General features: G+C 41.1%; 1 protein-coding gene across 1 annotated transcript in view; it reads right to left on the bottom strand.

Annotated features, from left to right (window-relative positions):
- Positions 1-12,500, bottom strand: part of LOC122920076 (low-density lipoprotein receptor-related protein 5-like) — an 833,413-nt gene that overhangs the window by 569,732 nt on the left and 251,181 nt on the right.

The raw sequence follows: 12,500 nt of genomic DNA on the forward strand, positions 1-12,500 counted from the left end.
CTTTTTCATAATTTTTGGAATCCAGTCACCCAATGACCTACGGTGCCAAGTTTGGGTATTCTGGCTTAAATACTGTGAGAATGACAGCAATTTAAAGGTTTCTCATTGAAGTCAATGGGGAAAATCTGATTGGTTGTTTGTAGCTCCGCCCACTTTTTAATGTCCCCAAAATGTGACAGAAATTTTCAGGTTGACCCCATGACTAAGTGACCCAAGTTTGGTGAGTTTCACACCGAAGCTGTATGAGTGACAAACGTTTGCATTTTTCCAATAAAACTCTATGGGAGAAAAAAAGAGGTTTTCGGGGGCCCGCCCCAGGGGCCCGGAGGGTGAGATCAATTAACAAAGCACAAGCAAGATAGTCGGGTATGTGCCGACCAAGGGTGCAAAGTTCGGTATTTATTCTCCTAAATCTGTGGGAGGAGAAGTGATTTGAACGTCTCATTGTAGTCAATGGGGAGAATTTGATTGGTTCTGTGTGGCCCCGCCCACATTTTCGGGTCTCCGAAATGTTCTAACAAATTGCGCGTTGACCCCATGACTAAGTGACCCAAGTTTTGTGACTTTAGTTTAAAATCTGTGCGACTGGGAGCGATTTGAAAATTTTCCCTGTCAAAGTCAATGGGAAAAACGTGGATTTTGGGGGCCCTGTGCCAGGGGCCCAGAGGGTGGGATCGGGTAACAAAGCACAAGCAAGGTACTCGGGTGGGTGCCGACCAAGTCTGCAAAGTTTGGAATTTGTACTCCTAAAAATGTTGGAGGAGTAGCAATTTGAAGGTCTCATTACAGTCAATGGGGGGATTTTGATTGGTTCTGTGTGGCCCCGCCCATTTTTTGGGGGCCCCGAAATGTGGCCAAAATTTTCGGGTTGACCCCATGACTAAGTGACCCAAGTTTGGAGACTTTAGCCTCAAAGCCTGGCGAGTTGGAGCGATTTGAAAATGTACCCTGTCAAAGTCTATGGGAAAAAAGGGGGCTTCCGGGGCCCGCCACGGGGGCCCCGGGGGTGGGATCGCTTATTAAAGCACAAGCAACTCGAGTTGCTATAGGTCGAAGAAGTGTAGAAAGTTTGGGGTATGTAGCCCCAAAACTGTAGGAGGAGTAGCGTATAGAAAACGCGGCTAAGAATAATAATAAGCTGAAACGCTTTTCGGCTGTCGAATAACAGTATGTTGGCTTTTACAAGCCAACATAATGAAAAAAAAAAAAACTCTTAAAACCCATCAGGATATACACATAATTTTGTTAAGCTAGATTTCATCAAGTTAAAACCCATATGTACACCTTTTCATGGTTCTGTCATTGCTGTGTTTACATGCTGAAGTACATGCTGAGGGGGCGTATAACAACAAAGCCTGAGCTCTGCCTCATGAATATTTCTGGGCGTGAACAACCTGACCTTTCCCTCACCCTGCTCTGCACTTTGCATTAAAAAAATAACACACACGATCACCTCAGTCGTGTTAGCCCCCCCATATCAAAAATTTTTAACAAAACATATGCAGTTGGTTAGATCTTTTTTAGATCAGGTTAGATCAATTGTTGTTTGCATTAGATCTCACACAGAAGTAGAGATATTAACAGTTATTTGCAGGGGGGGGGGCTAACCCGTCATCAGCCCCCCCTTATCAAAAAATTGACCAATTAGCTATTTTGTCAGATATTTGTTAGAATAGGTATGATGAACTAGTTGTTTTGTTAGATCTCACATAATTACAGACTTATTAAGTGATTAATGAGGGGGGGCTAGCCCCCCCACATGCAATTTTCGGGTAAAATTTGATTTAGAGTAATAGGCCTTCGTTAGATCCGGTAAGATCAAGTGGTTTCAATGTTAGATCTCATTTAATTACAGAGATATTTCACATAAAAACACAGATATTAGGTAGTATTATTAAATAGGGGGGCTAGCCCCCCCCACATGCAATTTTCGGGTAAAATTTGATGCAGACTAATAAGCCTTCATTAGATCCGGTAAGATCAAGTGGTTTCAACATTAGATCTCATTTAATTACAGAGATATTATGGATATTTGGTATTTTACGTCGGGGGGGCTAGCCCCCCCACATGCAATTTTCTGGTAAAATTTGATTCAGGCTAATAGGCCTTTGTTAGATCCGGTAAGATCAAGTGGTTTCAACGTTAGATCTCATATAATTACAGAGATTTTTCACATGAAAACACAGATATTAGGAAGTATTAAATAGGGGGGCTAGCTCGCCCTTATGTAATTCCAAATATCCATTATATCTCTGTAATTATATGAGATCTAACATTAAAACCACTTGATCTTACCGGATCTAATGAAGGCCTATTAGCCTGAATAAAATTTTAGGGAAAAATATATAGTGTTAACTGGTATGGAAATAGACAATAGCAGCGGTGCCCTTAAGGGAGTAGGGTCAAACTCCTAAATAAGATAAAGTTAAAGGATGCGGGAACCGCGCTCTAAATACAAAGTAAATGTCAGTGAGTCTCTCCTGCAAATATGAGGGAAAAAAAGTCCAGTAAATGAAGATGGAAAGTTCTCTGGACCAAAATGTTCATAAGATATTTGAACAGTTCCCCTGCTACTGATCCATGAGTGGCATAACTGACCAAAATCCGGACCCAAAAGAGAGGTGAAAACTGCTGGAAAAATATCAGTAATTCGTCCACAGACGACTCCTACAGATCCACAGATCTCGCACTGAATCTCCAGCCTCTGAATCCAACCACCGAACCTTCAAAGGAATAAAGACAGATGGTGCAGTACCCTCGGTATCTTCAATAGTAAGGTTTTTATTGTACTTACAATCAAGAAGTGTAAAACTTGCACATATAAAAGGCCCGACCCGGGTTTCGCTGTTCGCTTCGTCAGGGGCTGCGGAATACTGACCGCTGCAAACCATGAGTGGAAATACTCTCCCACCCCGGAACTGAAACGGACTTCCGTAATCAGTCACATGTCAATCACAAAGTCGGCTATTCAGACAATAAAAAGTGCATTCAAAATCACAAATAACAATCACATATAAATACAAATTCATATATAAATATAAATAGACATATAAAATCTTCATGGTATAAAATTCAATAAAAATCCATGTATAAAAATTGAATATATAAAACGGAAATATAGATATCATCTGGATCAAGCCATACAAACTGATTTAATGTCCCACTCAATATTCAGCCCTCGCGGTTGTAAAGTGCCCAACTCAAAAATCCACTTTGCTTCTATTTTGTTAATTTGTGTTGCGGGATTACCTCCTCGCCAATGTTGTTTAACCAGTTCAATACCACAAAATTTCAAACCACTGGGGTCTTTCTGGTGTACTCTCTTGAAATGGGCAGAGACACTATGCGTCTCTAAACCTTTTTTAATATTTCTAATGTGCTCTGCCACCCTTACTTTAAGTTTCCTTAGAGTCCTACCTATGTATTGGAGCCCGCAAGGGCATTCCAACGCATAGATGACCCCCTTAGTTTCACAAGAGATATTACCTTTGATTTTTAAGACAGTTGCATTGGAGGTAGACACAATCTCTTTTATCTTTGACTTTTTCTTTTCGTCCCTAGAGCGGTTCTTACAACATGGGCAAAAGCCGCACCATGTGAACACACTGCAGGCTTTAATAGTGCTGGGAACCTCCTTCACAAAGCTATGCACAATGCGATTCCTAACAGTAGGGGCTCTTTTATAAATAAATGGTGGTTTCTTGGGGATAAGATCTCCAATAATACGGTCATTCTTCAGAACATTCCAGTTCTGATGTATGATCTTTCTAATTTGGGGGCAAATAGCAGAATAGGAAGTGGAGAAAGCAAATTGATATTTATCCCTCATAGTTTCTTTCTGTTCCTTTAAGTCTGTAATTTTATTTTTATTTGTTAGCATATCACTATCCAATTTTATTTCTTCCTTTTGCTCATATAATACTTCTTTTTTATATCCCTTTTCAATGAACCGGTCTATAATAATGTTACTTTGATTATCATAATCTTTAATATTGGTACAATTTCTTCTAATGCGTTTTAGTTGGCCTTTCGGTACATTACATAACCAAGGCTTATAGTGACAACTACTACTTTCAATGTACCCATTACGGTCAGTTGGTTTAAAGTAGGTTTTGGTTACGATTTCATTCTCCTCTAATCTGATTTCAAGGTCTAAAAAATGAATGACGGTGTTGCTTATATCCTCCGTGAATTTTATATTCCATTCGTTTAAATTCAGATGCGAAATAAAATTCAACAGACCCTCCTTTGTGCCATACCAAATGCCAACGCAATCATCAATATATCTCCTCCAAAACTGGAGGCTGCCGCCCTCAGCGTCTCTTCCCAGGGCAGGGGAGATGGTAAAATGCTCCCAATATGACATAAACAGATTTGCAAAACTAGGTGCAAATTTCGCACCCATCGCCACACCAGATACCTGTAAATAATAATAATCGTCGTACCAAAAATAATTATGTCCCAAACAAAACCGTATACAATCCAGAATAAATGTTTTATGAGCCTCACTCATTCGTTCGTCACTATCCAGAAAAAACTTAACTGCATCTATACCAATATTATTGAGTATTATAGTATATAATGATGTAACATCCAGTGTCATTAAAAGGGTATTATCTGGGAATTTATCAAAAGCTTTTAACAATTCCAAAACATGCCCTGTATCTCTCAGATAATAGGGGGTGGTGGTAACAAATCGTTGTAAAAAAATATCTATATATTCAGAAACACGGCTGGTAATTGAGTCAATACCGGAGACTATCGGTCTGCCTGGGGGGCGCTCTACATCCTTGTGTACCTTTGGCAGGTAATAAATAGTTGGAGTTTTGGGATATAGGTTATTCAAATATTGGTGTTCCTTCTGATTAAGGACACCTAGAGCTAGCCCTCTATCAAGAAGTATTTTTAATTCTTTTTTATAATCACTGACCGGATCTTTTTTTAGTCTCCTATATGTGTTGACATCACTCAAAATTCTTTGCATTTCCGCATTGTAATCTGTTATATTTAATACCACTATCCCTCCCCCTTTATCGGCCGGCTTAATTATTATTTGGTTATTTTGTTCTAAACTCTTCAAAGACTCTTTCTCTTTTTTGCTCAAATTATTATATTTCATGCCCCTTGTATCTATTTGATCAAGCCCCTTCAGAACCCCTTGTTTAAAAGCCTCAATACATTCATTTTCTTTATTATCTGGATAGAAGGTAGATTTATTCCTAAGGTCTGTATAAATCCCTGTTCCATCCGTTTGGGGTTTTTTAATAGGATTACTCGTCAGATATTTGCGAATGTTCAATTTTCTGATAAAACGATGTAAGTCCAAATAGGTCTCAAACTTGTTACCCCAATAAGTGGGGGCAAACTTGAGACCCTTATCGAGGACCGACCGCTCATCAGACGTTAGAACATGAGAACTAAGGTTATATATTCCTAGTGATTCCCCCTGCCCTTCTTTGCATCGGGGCTTATTGTGTCTCTTTCCTCCCCTGTTGCCTCTGTTTCTCTTTTTTTCTTTCTCGGTGTATCGTCCTTCTTTTGTGGCATTTGTGGTGTTTTTCCATTTATTAACTTGTGTGGAAAATTTTCATCATGGACACTATTGTCAATTCTCTGACAATAGTGTCCATGATGAAAATTTTCCACACAAGTTAATAAATGGAAAAACACCACAAATGCCACAAAAGAAGGACGATACACCGAGAAAGAAAAAAAGAGAAACAGAGGCAACAGGGGAGGAAAGAGACACAATAAGCCCCGATGCAAAGAAGGGCAGGGGGAATCACTAGGAATATATAACCTTAGTTCTCATGTTCTACCGTCTGATGAGCGGTCGGTCCTCGATAAGGGTCTCAAGTTTGCCCCCACTTATTGGGGTAACAAGTTTGAGACCTATTTGGACTTACATCGTTTTATCAGAAAATTGAACATTCGCAAATATCTGACGAGTAATCCTATTAAAAAACCCCAAACGGATGGAACAGGGATTTATACAGACCTTAGGAATAAATCTACCTTCTATCCAGATAATAAAGAAAATGAATGTATTGAGGCTTTTAAACAAGGGGTTCTGAAGGGGCTTGATCAAATAGATACAAGGGGCATGAAATATAATAATTTGAGCAAAAAAGAGAAAGAGTCTTTGAAGAGTTTAGAACAAAATAACCAAATAATAATTAAGCCGGCCGATAAAGGGGGAGGGATAGTGGTATTAAATATAACAGATTACAATGCGGAAATGCAAAGAATTTTGAGTGATGTCAACACATATAGGAGACTAAAAAAAGATCCGGTCAGTGATTATAAAAAAGAATTAAAAATACTTCTTGATAGAGGGCTAGCTCTAGGTGTCCTTAATCAGAAGGAACACCAATATTTGAATAACCTATATCCCAAAACTCCAACTATTTATTACCTGCCAAAGGTACACAAGGATGTAGAGCGCCCCCCAGGCAGACCGATAGTCTCCGGTATTGACTCAATTACCAGCCGTGTTTCTGAATATATAGATATTTTTTTACAACGATTTGTTACCACCACCCCCTATTATCTGAGAGATACAGGGCATGTTTTGGAATTGTTAAAAGCTTTTGATAAATTCCCAGATAATACCCTTTTAATGACACTGGATGTTACATCATTATATACTATAATACCCAATAATATTGGTATAGATGCAGTTAAGTTTTTTCTGGATAGTGACGAACGAATGAGTGAGGCTCATAAAACATTTATTCTGGATTGTATACGGTTTTGTTTGGGACATAATTATTTTTGGTACGACGATTATTATTATTTACAGGTATCTGGTGTGGCGATGGGTGCGAAATTTGCACCTAGTTTTGCAAATCTGTTTATGTCATATTGGGAGCATTTTACCATCTCCCCTGCCCTGGGAAGAGACGCTGAGGGCGGCAGCCTCCAGTTTTGGAGGAGATATATTGATGATTGCGTTGGCATTTGGTATGGCACAAAGGAGGGTCTGTTGAATTTTATTTCGCATCTGAATTTAAACGAATGGAATATAAAATTCACGGAGGATATAAGCAACACCGTCATTCATTTTTTAGACCTTGAAATCAGATTAGAGGAGAATGAAATCGTAACCAAAACCTACTTTAAACCAACTGACCGTAATGGGTACATTGAAAGTAGTAGTTGTCACTATAAGCCTTGGTTATGTAATGTACCGAAAGGCCAACTAAAACGCATTAGAAGAAATTGTACCAATATTAAAGATTATGATAATCAAAGTAACATTATTATAGACCGGTTCATTGAAAAGGGATATAAAAAAGAAGTATTATATGAGCAAAAGGAAGAAATAAAATTGGATAGTGATATGCTAACAAATAAAAATAAAATTACAGACTTAAAGGAACAGAAAGAAACTATGAGGGATAAATATCAATTTGCTTTCTCCACTTCCTATTCTGCTATTTGCCCCCAAATTAGAAAGATCATACATCAGAACTGGAATGTTCTGAAGAATGACCGTATTATTGGAGATCTTATCCCCAAGAAACCACCATTTATTTATAAAAGAGCCCCTACTGTTAGGAATCGCATTGTGCATAGCTTTGTGAAGGAGGTTCCCAGCACTATTAAAGCCTGCAGTGTGTTCACATGGTGCGGCTTTTGCCCATGTTGTAAGAACCGCTCTAGGGACGAAAAGAAAAAGTCAAAGATAAAAGAGATTGTGTCTACCTCCAATGCAACTGTCTTAAAAATCAAAGGTAATATCTCTTGTGAAACTAAGGGGGTCATCTATGCGTTGGAATGCCCTTGCGGGCTCCAATACATAGGTAGGACTCTAAGGAAACTTAAAGTAAGGGTGGCAGAGCACATTAGAAATATTAAAAAAGGTTTAGAGACGCATAGTGTCTCTGCCCATTTCAAGAGAGTACACCAGAAAGACCCCAGTGGTTTGAAATTTTGTGGTATTGAACTGGTTAAACAACATTGGCGAGGAGGTAATCCCGCAACACAAATTAACAAAATAGAAGCAAAGTGGATTTTTGAGTTGGGCACTTTACAACCGCGAGGGCTGAATATTGAGTGGGACATTAAATCAGTTTGTATGGCTTGATCCAGATGATATCTATATTTCCGTTTTATATATTCAATTTTTATACATGGATTTTTATTGAATTTTATACCATGAAGATTTTATATGTCTATTTATATTTATATATGAATTTGTATTTATATGTGATTGTTATTTGTGATTTTGAATGCACTTTTTATTGTCTGAATAGCCGACTTTGTGATTGACATGTGACTGATTACGGAAGTCCGTTTCAGTTCCGGGGTGGGAGAGTATTTCCACTCATGGTTTGCAGCGGTCAGTATTCCGCAGCCCCTGACGAAGCGAACAGCGAAACCCGGGTCGGGCCTTTTATATGTGCAAGTTTTACACTTCTTGATTGTAAGTACAATAAAAACCTTACTATTGAAGATACCGAGAGTACTGCACCATCTGTCTTTATTCCTTTGAAGGTTCGGTGGTTGGATTCAGAGGCTGGAGATTCAGTGCGAGATCTGTGGATCTGTAGGAGTCGTCTGTGGACGAATTACTGATATTTTTCCAGCAGTTTTCACCTCTCTTTTGGGTCCGGATTTTGGTCAGTTATGCCACTCATGGATCAGTAGCAGGGGAACTGTTCAAATATCTTATGAACATTTTGGTCCAGAGAACTTTCCATCTTCATTTACTGGACTTTTTTTCCCTCATATTTGCAGGAGAGACTCACTGAATAAAATTTTACCTGAAAATTGCATGTGGGGGGCTAGCCCCCCTATTTAATACTACCTAATATCTGTGTTTTTATGTGAAATATCTCTGTAATTATATGAGATCTAACATTGAAACCACTTGATCTTACCGGATCTAACGAAGGCCTATTAGTCTGTATCAAATTTTACCAGAAAATTGCATGTGGGGGGGCTAGCCCCCAGTGACATAATACCAAATATTTATATCTCTATAATTATATGAGATCTAACGTTGAAACCACTTGATCTTAGCGGATCTAATGCAGATCTATTAGTCTGAATCAAATTTGACCAGAAAATTAATATCTGTGTTTTCATGTAAAATATCTCTGTAATTATATGAGATCTAACGTTGAAACTACTTGATCTTACCAGATCTAACGAAGGCCTATTAGCCTGAAAGAAATTTTACCAGAAAATTGCATGTGGGGGGGCTAGCCCCCCCTCATTAATCACTTAAGTCTGTAATTATGTGAGATCTAACAAAACAACTAGTTGATCATACCTGATCTACCAAATATCTTCCAAAATAGCTAATTTTTTGGTCAATTATTTGATAAGAGGGGGCCTGATGACGGGTTAGCCCCCCCTGCAAATAACTGTTAATATCTCTACTTCTGTATGAGATCTAATGCAAACAACAATTGATCTAACCTGATCTAACAAAGATCTAACCAACTGCCTATGTTTTGTTCAAACATTTTGATATGGGGGGGCTAACACGGCTGAGGTCACACGATCATCTCCTAGCTCACACTGGCAGAAGATCTAACTGTCACATTGCAGCTGGAGGTGCCTGCCGGATTCGCTAATCAGTGTGACAACTGACAGCATTTGTAGACGGATCCGGGTGCGGACCCGTCTACAAATGCATTGCAAGGACGGATCCATCAACCAATGCATTGCAAGAACGGATCCATCTATCCGCTTGTCATGCGGATGGACGGATCCGTCTGGCAGTCTATTTCACACTTTTCATGGTCTACGCATGCGCAGACGGGAAGGACGGATCCGCCCTTCAGTTGTTTTGCAATGCCGGATCCGGCGGGCAGTTCTCTCGTCGGAGCTGCCTGCCGGATCCGCCGATCAGTGTGACAACCTACAGCATTTGTAGACGGATCCAGGTGCAGATCCGTCTACAAATGCTTTGCAAGAACGGATCAGTCTACAAATGCAGTGCAAGAACGGATCAGTCTACAAATGCATTGCAAGAACGGATCCGTCTACAAATGCATTGCAAGAACGGATCCGTCTATCCGCTTGTCATGCGGATGGATGGATCTCTCTGGCAGTCTTTTTCACAGTAATCATGGTCCGCGCACGCGCAGACCAGGAGGATGGATCCGTCCTTTAGTTGTTTTGCAATGCGGGATCCGGCAGGCAGTTCCGTCGTCGGAGCTACCTGATGGATCCGCCGATCAGTGTGACAACTGACAGCATTTGTAGACGGAGCCGGGTGCGGAGCTGTCTACAAATGCATTGCAAGGACGGATCCATCTACCAATGCAGTGCAAGAACGGATCCGTCTATCTGTTTGTCATGCGGATGGACAGATCAGTCTGGCAATGCCGGATCCGGCAGGCAGTTCTGGCCGCCCCCATTATAGTCAATAGGGACGGAACGGCAGTCCAGCGGCACGGCCAAATAGCGGCAGCGCGGATCCTACAGGGTAAACAGCCCGTCGGATACATCCTGCCGCTAGTGTGAAAATACCCTTACACTAGTATGAAAGTACCATTATCAGTATCTGTATTAAGCAATATCTATATTATTCTAATATATATATTCAATATGGATATTGCTTAGATATATATATATATATTTATATATATTTATATTGATGGCAGATATGGATTACATATAGCTATAGCAATAAATATGATGGACAATTTAATATTTTTCTTTTTCCCAGGGGTGCTAACTGTAGAATGTGTAGTTGTTGGGGGATAACATGGCTGTAGATACAATCCCCAGATGCAGAGGGGAGCACACTAACTCACTAACCAGTGAGTGCAGGAGGGAGAAACATACCCTGCTGCCGGAGAAGAGATCACCTCAGCTCTGGTACGTACCGCGCATGAGCGATCACATACCATCGCCGAGGCAGTGTTAGAAGAGCTGGAGAGGGGAGGGCACCAGAGGCTCTGACGTCTCGTTTGCAGAGCCTGGCCACTCCCTCAAGCAGGGAGAAGCCTGTAAACGAGACCTCATCACTAGAGCCGGCTTGCTGACGTTGGGGGTCACATGACATAAGGAATTCAGATAGGTGAACTGGCCAAACGTAGAAAGATAGATAATGTAAGTGATTTAAAGAATTGTTTAATAGAATATAATAACAGTAATTAGAATACATATATTAAAGTCGGATTACCCCCATTAAGTTTTGTTATTTATGTCCTAGAATTGCACCTGTGGACAAATATATGTAGGTCAAACCACTCAGACCCTTAGAGAACGCCTGAACAACCACAGATGGAACATCAAAAAGGGCTACCTAAAACAGTGTCTCTAGACAAGGATCCCACTAAGCTAACCTTCACGCCCATCAAACATATCTCTGACAGCTGTTCCGACAGTTTCAGGACTTCACAACGGAGAGAAATGTTTTGGAGCTATAAACTCCAAACACTGGAACCTTATGGTCTTAACCGCTTGCCGCCACGCTAACGCTGAAAGGCGTCATTGCAGCGGCTCTCCCAAGCTACGCTAACGCCGATTGGCGTCATCTCGCGTGAGCCGAGATTTCCTGTGAACGCGCGCACACACAGGCGCGCGCGCTCACAGGAACGGAAGGTAAGCGAGTGGCTATCCAGCCTGCAAGCGCCAATCGCTCGCTGGCAGGCTGGAGATGTGATTTTTTTAACCCCTAACAGGTATATTAGACGCTGTTTTGATAACAGCGTCTAATATACCTGCTACCTGGTCCTCTGGTGGTCCCTTTTGTTTGGATCGACCACCAGAGGACACAGGTAGTTCAGTAAAGTAGCACCAAGCACCACTACACTACACTACACCCCCCTGTCACTTATTAACCCTTTATGAACCACTGATCACCCCTGATCACCCCATATAGACTCCCTGATCACCCCCCTGTCAGGCTCCATTCAGAGGTCCGTATGATTTTTACGGATCCACGGATACATGGATCGGATCCGCAAAACACATACGGACGTCTGAATGGAGCCTTACAGGGGGTGATCAATGACAAGGGGGTGATCACGCATATAGACTTCCTGATCACTTCCCTGTCATTGATCACCCCCCTGTCATTGATCACCCCCCTGTAAGGCTCCATTCAGACGTACGTATGTGTTTTCAGTGGATCCGCAAAACACATACGGACGTCTGAATGGAGCCTGACAGGGGGGTGATCACGCAAATAGACTTCCTGATCACCCCCCTGTCATTGATCACCCCCCTGTAAGGCTCCATTCAGACACCCGTATGTGTTTTACGCATCCACGCATCTATGGATCGGATCCGCAAAACACATACGGACATCTGAATGGAGCTATACAGGGGGGTGATCAGTGACAGGGGGGTAATCACCCCATATACACTCCCTGATCACCCCCCTGTAAGGCTCCATTCAGACGCCCGTATGTGTTTTACGGATCCATGCATCCATGGATCGGATCCGCAAAACGCATACGGACGTCTGAATGGAGCCTTACAGGGGGGTGATCAGGGAGTCTATATGGGATGATCCACCCCTTTAAGGCTCC

The sequence above is a fragment of the Bufo gargarizans genome, chromosome 10 (genome assembly GCF_014858855.1).
Source record: "Bufo gargarizans isolate SCDJY-AF-19 chromosome 10, ASM1485885v1, whole genome shotgun sequence".
Lineage (NCBI taxonomy): Eukaryota > Metazoa > Chordata > Amphibia > Anura > Bufonidae > Bufo > Bufo gargarizans.